Below are 10,668 nucleotides of genomic sequence, written 5' to 3' on the forward strand. Positions count from 1 at the left end.
AGAAGGATGTGTGGGGAGGAAAGCAACTCAGGATGTGAGAACCAAGAAGGGGAGAGAGAGAGAGAGAGAGAGAGAGAGAGAGAGAGAGAGAGAGAGAGAGAGAATATGAAAACTCCAAAGTCATGCCCTTAGTGACCCACCTCCTCCCGCCCCACCAGTTACCACCCAATTAATCCATGAGAGGTTACAACTTAGGTTACAACTCTTACATTCCAACCATTTCAACCCTGAGCATTCCTGAATTCTCTCTCACATGAGTATGAGTTTTGGGGAACACATTATATCTGAGACATAATATCCCATCCCTGGTCCCTAAAATTTCATACCCATATAACGATGCAAAATATATTTAGTCCATTTCTAAGAGTCCCACAGTACTAATAGTTCCAGCATTGCCCAGAAGTCAAGTCCAGTCTCTTCTGAGATTCAAGGCAAACTCTCAGCATGAGCATCTGTAAAAATCAAAAGCAAGTTACATATACCCAATATACAGTGGCACAGAGTAAACATTTCCATTACAAAAAAAGGAGAAATAGGGGCATAGAAGGCAGGGATGGGACCAAAGCAAGACTGAAGCCCACCTGAGAAATAAGTCCTGTAGCTCTCCATTCAGCATCTGAGGCACATTACAGTGTGATGTTCTCTACAAGGGACTTGTGTAGCTCTGCCCCTATGACACTGAAGCCTGTTATGGTTTGGATGTGAGGTGTCCCCCAAAAGCTCACATGTAAGACAATGCAAGAAGGTTCAGAGAATAAATGATTGGATTACGAGAGCCTTAACCCAATCAGTGAATTAATCACCTTCTGGGATTAATTGAGTGGCAACTGAAGGCAGGTGGGGTATGGCTGGAGGAGGTGGGGCACTGGGGACGTGGCTTTGGGGTACGTGTTTTATACCCGGTGAATGGAGATGTCTCTCTCTGCTTTCTGATCATCATGTGAGCCACTTCCCCTGGGATGTTCAGCCTCACCTCAAGCCCCAAGGAATGGTGTTGGACTTCCATGGACAGAGACCTCTGAAACCATGAGTCCTCAAATAAACATTTCCTCCCCTAAAATTGTTCTGGTCAAATCTTTTAGTAATAGCAGTAAAAAACTGACCAAAAGACCCCATACCACATGGCCACTGTCTTGGCTTGTTTCTGCTCCATTCTTACACATCTTTTCTTGACAGATGTCCCACAGAACTGACATCTCTTGATCTTGAGGGTCTCTGCTGCAGCTTTATTTTCCTTCTTACATCTTCATGCATCATCTCTTAGGGGCAGCCCAGAGGGACTCAGAATCTGCTGCATTTCTCTGGCCTCCCAGGCATTCCTTTGAAATATCAGTGGAAGTCTCCATGACTCCTTAACTTCAACATCTTGCAATCCTGCAGAACAGCACCACATAGTTTACTCCAAGGTCTGCAGCCACCTTGAGCTGCAACCTAGCTTCCTGTGACCACAGTGTCTGCAGCAGTATGTTTGTGTCTGTCTGACTAAGAACAGTGAAACAACTTCGTGCTCCCCCCCACTGTGAAAGCAGGTGCTCCTTAGTCTCTTCTTAAAGGAAAATTTACTTTTACACCCTTGAGTCTGACATAGGTGTGATCATGCCAATTTCTGAGATACCCTCAACCCATCTTTTCTATTGTTTCCTATTGTATTTAGCATTTCTTCAGTGGCTATAATTGTCTTTAACATCCACGTCTTCTTTAGCCCCAGTTTTATTCACATGTCTGGTCAAATAGCAAGATTTTCAAATCTTTATGCTCTGCTTTCTGTTCCTGATTATCACAGTAAACTTAGATAAAAGTTTACAGCAATATTCATGCCACCACCTGAATGCTATGTTGCCTTGTAAATTTCTCCTGCCATATAAATTAGTACATTACCTTTAAATTTAGCCTCATAGAAAGTCTTAGAGCATGGGCAAAATGTCTCAGGACACAGGCGACTTTTTTTCCAGAATATGATATGAATGGCCTGAACTCCAATTTCCAATAGAGTTCCATTTCTCCTCTGAAACCTCATGAGCCCCATCTTTACTTCCCACAACCCTATCAGCATTTCGTTATTTTGACCTTCCACGAGAATTGCCAATTCTAAGCTCTGTTTACAACATTCTAAGGCTCTTCCAGCTTGCATCTCTAAACTTCAAAATTCCTCCCCCAACAAACCAGCTCCAAGGGCTTATGAACCACATGGTCAGGTGAGTCATAGCAATAACCCCACTTCTAGGTGCCAATTTTTTATTTCGTTAGCTTTTTCACCTCTGTGACCAAAAGATCTGAGAAGAAAAATGTAGGAAAAGTTAATTTTGTCTCATGGTTTCAGAGGTTTAATCCACAGTCAACTGACTCCATAGCTCTGACCCAACATAAAGCAGACCATCTTGGCAAAAGGGTATTGGGAAGGAAAGAATGCTCAGAACAAGAGAGAGAGAGAGAGAGAGAGAGAGAGAGAGAGAGAGAGAGAGAGAGAGAGAGAGATCCCCCCACTCACCAGAGATAAAATGTAAACCCCAAAGTCATGCCCCCATGACAAACCTCTTCCAGCCACATCCAACCAACCCAATCACCACCCAGTTAATCCATATCAGTGGATTAATCGACTGATTAGATTGCAATTCTCACAATCCAGCCATTTTACCCCTGAGAATTCCTGCATTTTCTCATATAGGATCTTTTGGGGGCAGCTCATATCTAAACATACCCCCCCACCAAATAACTTCTGTGTTTCTGCAGGAATATTCAGAGGTGAATGATTAAATTGTGAGAACTACGACTTAATCGCCTCACCTACTGTGAATGGACTGGGTAATTACAGGCAGGTGGGTCATGACTGGGGGAGGTGGATCACTGCTACCATGTCCTGTAGGGGTACATCTTCCTTATGAGCCCCATTTCCTGACCCTATCATGAGATGAGCAGATTTCCTGTTCTGGGCTCTTTCCCCATGATGTGCTGCTTAACTTGGAGCCAGATCAGTGGAGGCGGATGCCTGTGCACTGAGGTCTCCGAAGCTGTGAGCCCCATATAAACTGTCCCTCATCTAAGTTTTCCCTGTCAGGTATTTTGGTCACAGTGATGCAAAGCTGACTGAAGCAGGGACAAGGGGGAGTGAAGATGAGAAGGAGGGGAAAATGCTGGGAAAAGATACTGTCTACTTATATTGTTATGTTGTGTGCACATAGGTGACACCATTTGTATAATCATAATGTAACAATTAAAATATGAAAAAAATGAATGAAGCCTTTTAAAATTGTGTGACATCATTAAGTGAGCAAATATTCTCAGGATATTCCAGAAGGAAAAGGGAAAGGGCAGATAAAACCTACTTAATTATAAATTCATAAAAAGTTTCCAAAGTTGAACATATATAGAAACTCAGGTAAGGCTCAAGAAATAAAAACAAACAAACACCCCCAGAAATGCCATCTCTGAGGCATATTATAGTTTAACTGTCAAAAGTACAAAACAAAGAGATAATTCTAAAAATGGAAAAAGGATCAAGTCACATTGTTGTGTTTTGGCTCTAAGTATGCACCAAAGTTTACAATATAGCAATTTTCAGAGGTAAAATGACTGGATTATGAGAACCATAACCTCATCAGTGGATTAATCAATTTGATGGATTAATAATTTAAATGCACTACTGGGTGGTAACTGTAGGCAGGTGAGAGTGGCTAAAGGAAATAGGTCACTGGGAGAATGCCTTTGGGCACTATATCTTGTCCCTGATTTTTCTACTACTCTATCTGCCTCCTGGCTGCCGTGAGCAGAGAAGCTTTCCTCCACCACACCTTTCTGCCTTCATTGTCTGCCTCACCTCAGGCTCAAAGTAATGGACTTACCCCAACATGCACTGAACCTCTGAAATTGTGACCCCAAATTAGCTTTTCCTTCTTTAAGTTGTTCTGTTGGGTATTTTGGTCATAGTGATAAAAACTGACTAGCACATACACAGAAGACAATTTATATTACACTAACAGCAGATTTCTCTGTAAAAACCTTATAGGCTGTTAGAATAATGGGATATATTCAATGCTATGAAAGAAAAAAAAAAAACCCTTGCAAAGTGAGTATACTATACCAGAAAAGCTATCTTTCAGAAATTATAGGGAAATAAAGACTTCTCCAAACTAGCAAAACCTAAGAGAATTTGTCACCACCTGACTACAAGAAATGTTTAAGGGAGTTTACCCTAGAAGCATAAGGATAATCTCCACTGTGATAAAAATGCATGAAAGTATAAAACTCTCAGTAGAGCAGAAAGAAAAGAGAAATGAACTTGTGTATGTACCAGACCTTAAAGATGAACAATAGGAAGAAAGAAACATAGATATTAAACAACCAGAAAGAAATGAACAGAATGACAAGAGTATGTCTATTTATCAATAAAAAGCTAAAATGTAAATGGACTAAATTCTCTTATTTAAAAGATATTGACTGAACGAACAGTTCAAAAAAACTGGACTCAACAATATGCTGTCTATGAGAAACTTGTTTTACCAGTAAGAACACATACAGAATGAGCGTGAAGAGATGAAAAAGACAGACCATGCCAATAGAAACAAAAATGATCAGGAGTAGCCATCAGATAAAATAGATTTTAAATTTAAAATCATAAAATGAGACAAAGAAGAAGACTATAGGAGGTGAGGTGGGAATCCTGCGGGTCTTGGGGAGAACCAATGATGTCAATCATTCACCAGTAAACTTCAAGGCCAGAGGTGAGAAGGCATCCGGAGCCCCGTGGCCTGGCCGAGTGTTTTCCCAAGAGGGACTGTGCTCTCACCACGTTCAGCCCTCACCACGTCTTTGTATTCCTGCTCACGTTCTCCAGTTATCCATGGCTCCATGCTTCCAGAAAAACATTTAGCAATGTCAAGGTTAGTATCTCCAAGCAGTGGACCCCAAATGCTTTTAACACAACAGCTGAGCTGCCTGTAGAGATCTGGAGCAGCAACCATGTGTTTCCCAGTACACAGGAGGCTGCTCTTTCCCTTGGAACGTGGATACTATTTTTCTGTTCTCCCCCACTGTGGCGAGGAGTTGCCTTTGGTCTCTGGAGCGCCTGTGCTTCTGTGGGCAATATTTTGGGAGCATGTCTAGCTTCATCTGTTCTGCAGTATGGTTATGAGTATGCCTTTCTGGTGACAGCGTCTGTGCAGTTTGCTGGTGGGATCGTCATCTTCTTTGGACTCCTGGTGTCACCAGAAGAAATTGGTCTCCCAGGTATTGAAGCAGAAGAAAACGGTACTGAAACGAAGATGAATATGAGCCTAATTACTCTATCCAAGAGTCCAGAACTGGTGCCCAAGGGAAGGCGATAAGCTTCCACCAGGCTTTCTGTCTTCCTGGTGTCATACCGTATTCACTGGCCTCCGCCTGCCTGAAACTGCTGAATCACTCCTTCTTCTTCTGGTTGCCCTTTTATCTTCGGATGGAAGGAGGCTGAAGCTGACCAGTTGTCCATCTGGTACAATGTTGGAGGAATCACAGGTGGAACTTTGCAAGGCTTCAGGCCCTTAGCCTGATCCTGCAGTTGGCTCCCTTGTTGGGTACAGTCGTTCTCCAAATAATAAGTCCACCCATGCGCTTCTGATGCCAGTTACAGGGTTTTTATTGGTGGACCTTCTAACATGATTAGCTCAGCTTGGTGACCTGGGTCACCAAGAGCTGATCCAAGAGAGCAGTGAGGCTTTGGCAACGGTCATAGGAATTGTTGATGGAACTGGGAGCATTGGGTGGGCCAGTATTTGGTATCTTGGATCCAGGACAACTTAGGATGGATGTGGGTTTTCTACTTTTTCATTCTCATGGTAAGTGTATGCCTTTTTTTTTTCATAAACTTGTCATTTTTCTTAGTGATTTTGTTTAGAGTATTTATTTAAGTCACTTTTTGAAAAGCAGTAAAATTGCTGATTGCTTTTAAAGACCCTTTTGTGAAAAGCAATGTTTTATTAGTCAAAAATACACATTCTTTTCTCAAGGAGGAAAAGGGTCCTCAGTTTATCCTTGATCTGAGTCTAATGAGTGTTGACATTTATAATTCCAGAACAACAAGGGAGTTACTTAAGATCTGCCAACCATTCATCAGTGTACTCTTCTGGGTTGCTCTGTATCTGCTAAAATATAATTTGAGATTTCTGAAGGAAATTACAGTGTGTGCCAAGCAACATAGAGTTAAAAGAGAAGCATTGATCTGATTAACACTGCCCCGTGTGCAGGTTCTGAATGATGAACATCTCTGGAGGAAATAGTTACACCTTAGACACTCTTGGCTGGGATTTTGTACTCTCTGGGAAATAGCCAATATGAAATAAGGCCTTGTGCTTTCAGAGTGATGAATAGGCGTGTTACACACTCTGCCACACTATTGGTGGAACAGTTGTCAAGACAGGTCTATTTGAGAGTCTGGTGGTGGCCTTGTCCTCCAAGGATGCCTGTAGTGTCCTGTCCTTAGATCTGGGCCATCCTGATTGGAGGCATCCTTAGCCACCCTAGGACCTGGGGTTGTCTTCTTGTCTGGCCCGAGGAGCCCTGGGATCGGCAACCCCAGGAAGCCTCTGGAGCTCTCTTTTAATTGCCTCCTGGCTTCCAGAGACGGAGCCATACGACTGGTTCCACCCTTGGCCTCCCTGCTAAGTCAAGGGAAGTAGCTTCTGGAGAACCTGCTGGTGTGGTCATGCTGTTGTAGAAAGACCATCTCCATCAGTGAGACCCTGCTTTTTGCTGGGGCTGCAGCAAGGGTGTTTTGCTCTACCTAATGGAAATCCTTCACTTAAGTTCTTTTTTGACAGCTAATATGTCATTAAGTATGTTGTGAAATTAACTGTAATTTTCAAAAGTCATTTTCTAATTCACTGAAGATCAAAATTATCTTTCTAAATAGTCAAAATGAATGTAATTGCCAAACCCATTGTTTATGTCCAAAGCATGATGCTCTAATTGAAGTAAGTTGTCACTGCATATTTAATCCTTTCTTCTCTTCACAGACTAGTTGGTACAATTCTGTTTGTCTCACCATTAATAGTGAGGGAAATAATCTCTCTTGTACAAAGGAGACAAGCTCACATATTGAATGAATGGTGCCCACAAGAAAAAAAGAACAGTGGGAGACACATGAGACTATAAGATCTTTTAATTCACTACATTTGGGGTTGTCTAAGAGCGCCAATATAACCTCGGCTTACCAAACCTCTTTCAACACTGCCAGCCACCCTGGACTGGCCAGGAGTGAAGACTGCATTATTTTTCTACACTATAGGAATTATTTTTGATGATTTTTATTGTTGTTTCATGAATGTACTGGATGGCAGATGAACCTACCTGCATCCCTGTTTGGCCCTTTGAGGTTTATGCCTTTAACCCTAGTATCATATTGGCCTTGGACCCTGTACTGCAGCCTCAAGAACTGATGAGCAGAAGAGAGCTGCGCATGGTTTGCATGGATAGTGAATAAAAAGGATCATGGCATTTTGCTTTGGTAACGAGTTTGCAGAGAGTGGCTCACCTCTGAAGTGTCAAAGCTTGAGAAACGAGCTCCTGCAGGGTTGAGCTGCAAACCCATCATGGACTCAGAACACCTCTACCAGCTGAGCTGGGAAAGACGGCGCCACGTGCTTGTTGGCTCGGGCACTGTCTCAGAGTCGTTTGCTAAAGAAGCAGACTATCTTCTAATTGTTGTCAACTTGTTCTGCCTCTTCACTCACAATCAGCTTTGACAACTGGAGGACCATCAGGCACATTAGTTATCTTGAACATTCCATTGTGTAGCTCTCAACCCCAGATTTGCTGCCTGGGAACTTCAGGGCCCTCTGGGAAGAGAATCTGCTCAGCCCTATTTTTGGAGGATTGATCTCTGTCACTAACAGGTTCCTGGAGTTCCCTCAGCAGAAGACAGAATTAGGGGAAATTCCTGGAAGTGTTCCAGAAGTGTGAAGAGCGTGGTGTTGACTCACGTTGATGGGCTTCTAGGTCTGAGGGGCGTTGTCTTTAGAAGAAGGTAGTGTAGGTATTCAAGGCTGTGAATTCTGTATTAATCGGTATTTTAAGGTCACTATATATATTCTAAATTATGTAAACAAACTAGGAGGGAAATGTGCAATTTTGAGGGATACCTAATTTGCCTTGGATTAGCAAATATTTTTCAATCTCTTGCTTTATACTTCAAAATGTGTGTGATGAACTTGTTAATGATATTTAATCACGGGGATTTTTGATCACTTTATTGCTTGTTTAACATAAAAGGAAGATACAAAATACAGGAAGGAGAAAAAAAACTTTTGTAGTAAAAAAAAGAAGGTAACTATATAATGACAAAAAGATCAATTAAATAAGAGGAAATAACAATTACAAATATCTATCTATATTCGTATGTATATGTACATATGCATATCTATAAACATATTTACCTAAAAGGAGAGATAGATCCTGGTACAAATAATAGTTTAGAACTTTCAACAGTGGACAGATCATGTAGAAAAAAATAGAGTTAACTATGGTATAGATCACGTGAATTAACAGACATTCACAGAACATTTCATAAAGCTGCTACAGAATCCACATTCTTCTCATCAGCACATGCAACATTGTCCAGGATAATCATGTTAAGCCACAAAACAAGTTTTGACAAGTTGAGAAAATTGAAATCCTAGCATGTATTTTCTTGGGCCACAATGAAATAAAACTAGAAAACAACAAGAAGTTTGGAAATTGTACAAATACATGGAAATTAAACAATATTTCCTTGAATGACCAATAAGACAATTGAGAAATTAAAAAGTTTCTTAAAACAAACAAAAATAAAAACACAACATACCAAAATCTAGGTGATACAGCAAAAATAATACTAAGAAAAAATTTGTAGCAATAACAGCTACATTAAAAAATGTACAATTTCAAATAAATTACATAACAGTGCAACTCAAGCAACTAGAAAAGCAAGAACAAACCAAACCTCAAATTAGTAGAAGGAAAGAAATTACAAAGATCTGAGAAATAAACAGAATAGAAACTAAAAACAAATAAAGAAAAGAAGACAAAACCAAGAAACAAAAGATTTATAAAATGAAGAGTTGGCTTTTTGAAAAGACAAAATTAGCAATCTAGCTAGACTAGTCAAGAGAAAAAGAGGGAATATTCAAACAAAATCAGAAGTGAAAAAGAGAGATTACAACTGATGCCACAGAATTAGAAAGGATCAGCAAATCCGTTATGAACAATTGTTATGTTATCAAATTGAATATTCCAGGTGAAATGAATATTTATTTCTCTAGGCACATGAACATATCAAAATCTAACCATGATACATAGAAAACCTAAGCAGACCAATAGTAAGTAATGAGGTTGAGTCAATAATTAAGTCTCCCAACAAAGAAAAGCTCAGGATCAGATGGCTTCTCTGCTGAAGTTTACCAAACCTTTTTTTGGGGGTACCAGAATAGAATTCAGGGGCACTGACCACTGAGCCACATCCCCAGCCCTATTTTGTATTTTATTTAGAGACTGAGTTGCTTAGCACCTCACCTTTGCTGATGCTGGCTTTGAACTCATGATCCTCCTGCCTCAGTCTCCAGAGCTGCTGGGGTTACAGGTGTGTGTCATCTTGCCTGGCTTGAAATTTATCAGACCTTTAAAGAAGAATTAACACCTTGCATCAAAACCAAACAAACAAGGACGCCCCTCCACCCACAAAATCCTACAGGTCAATATCCCTGATAAACATATTGCAAAAATTCTCAAAGATCAAACCAAACCAAAACGTCTAATTGAATTCAACAGCACACAGAAAAAATTACACACTACAATCAAGTATAAATTATCCCACAGATATAAGAATGATGAAAATATGCAAATAAATAAACATAATACATCACATCAATAGAATGATGGATAAAACCATATAATCATCTCAGTAGATGCAGAAAAACATTCAGTGAAATAAAAATATTGCTTCATTATTAAAAAACTTTTAAAAATAGGTATCTAAAGAATATGTCTAAACACAATAAAGGCTACATATGCAAACCCACTGCCTACATCATATTGAATGAAGAAAAGAATAAATTGTCTCCTAAGATTGGGAGCAAGACAAGGGTGTCTACATTCACCATACTTATTCAGTATATTATTGGAAGTATTAGCCAGAGCAGTGAGCAAGGGAATAAAAAGTAGAGATTCAAGATGGCAGATTAGAGGAAGGCTGCATTCCTAATTGCTCCATGGCTCAGGATTCAAACAGCAAAACTACTGCTCATCAGACAGGTGGGTGAAAGAGGAATTTCATTAAATTCAAAGTTGGGCAGTCAGATTGTCTTAGAGACTTAGAAATTTGGTTATGTTTAACAAAGAAGAAAGAGTACATTGGAGGTGAGCCAGTTGTGACAGTGGCAGTGGTAGTGGTGATGGTTCACTACAGAGGAAGGAGAACCCAGATAGAAACACTGATTTGGTGTTTTCTCTGATAAGTGGAAGCTGATTCATGATGGGAGTGGGGGAGATCAAGGGAAGAATGGAGAAACTTTGGATTGGAGATGGGAATTAGATTTGGATGGGAGGGGAGGGGGTGTAAGGGTGGGAAAGATGGTGGAATGAGATGGACCTTATATATGGGTATGATTGCACAAATGGTGTGACTCTATGTTGTGTACAACCACAGAAATGAAAAATTGTGCT

The 10,668-nt window shown here is 40.4% G+C and overlaps 1 pseudogene; it reads left to right on the forward strand.

The window, feature by feature from the left end:
* Positions 1-2,187: 2,187 nt before the first annotated feature.
* On the forward strand, positions 2,188-7,076 carry LOC124080389 (sugar phosphate exchanger 3-like; annotated as a pseudogene).
* The last annotated feature ends 3,592 nt before the right edge of the window (positions 7,077-10,668 follow it).

Source organism: Marmota monax, unplaced genomic scaffold, assembly GCF_021218885.2.
Source record: "Marmota monax isolate L192 unplaced genomic scaffold, Marmota_monax_Labrador192_F-V1.1 WCK01_AAM20220418_F8-fsc00183, whole genome shotgun sequence".
NCBI classification, from domain to species: Eukaryota; Metazoa; Chordata; class Mammalia; order Rodentia; family Sciuridae; genus Marmota; species Marmota monax.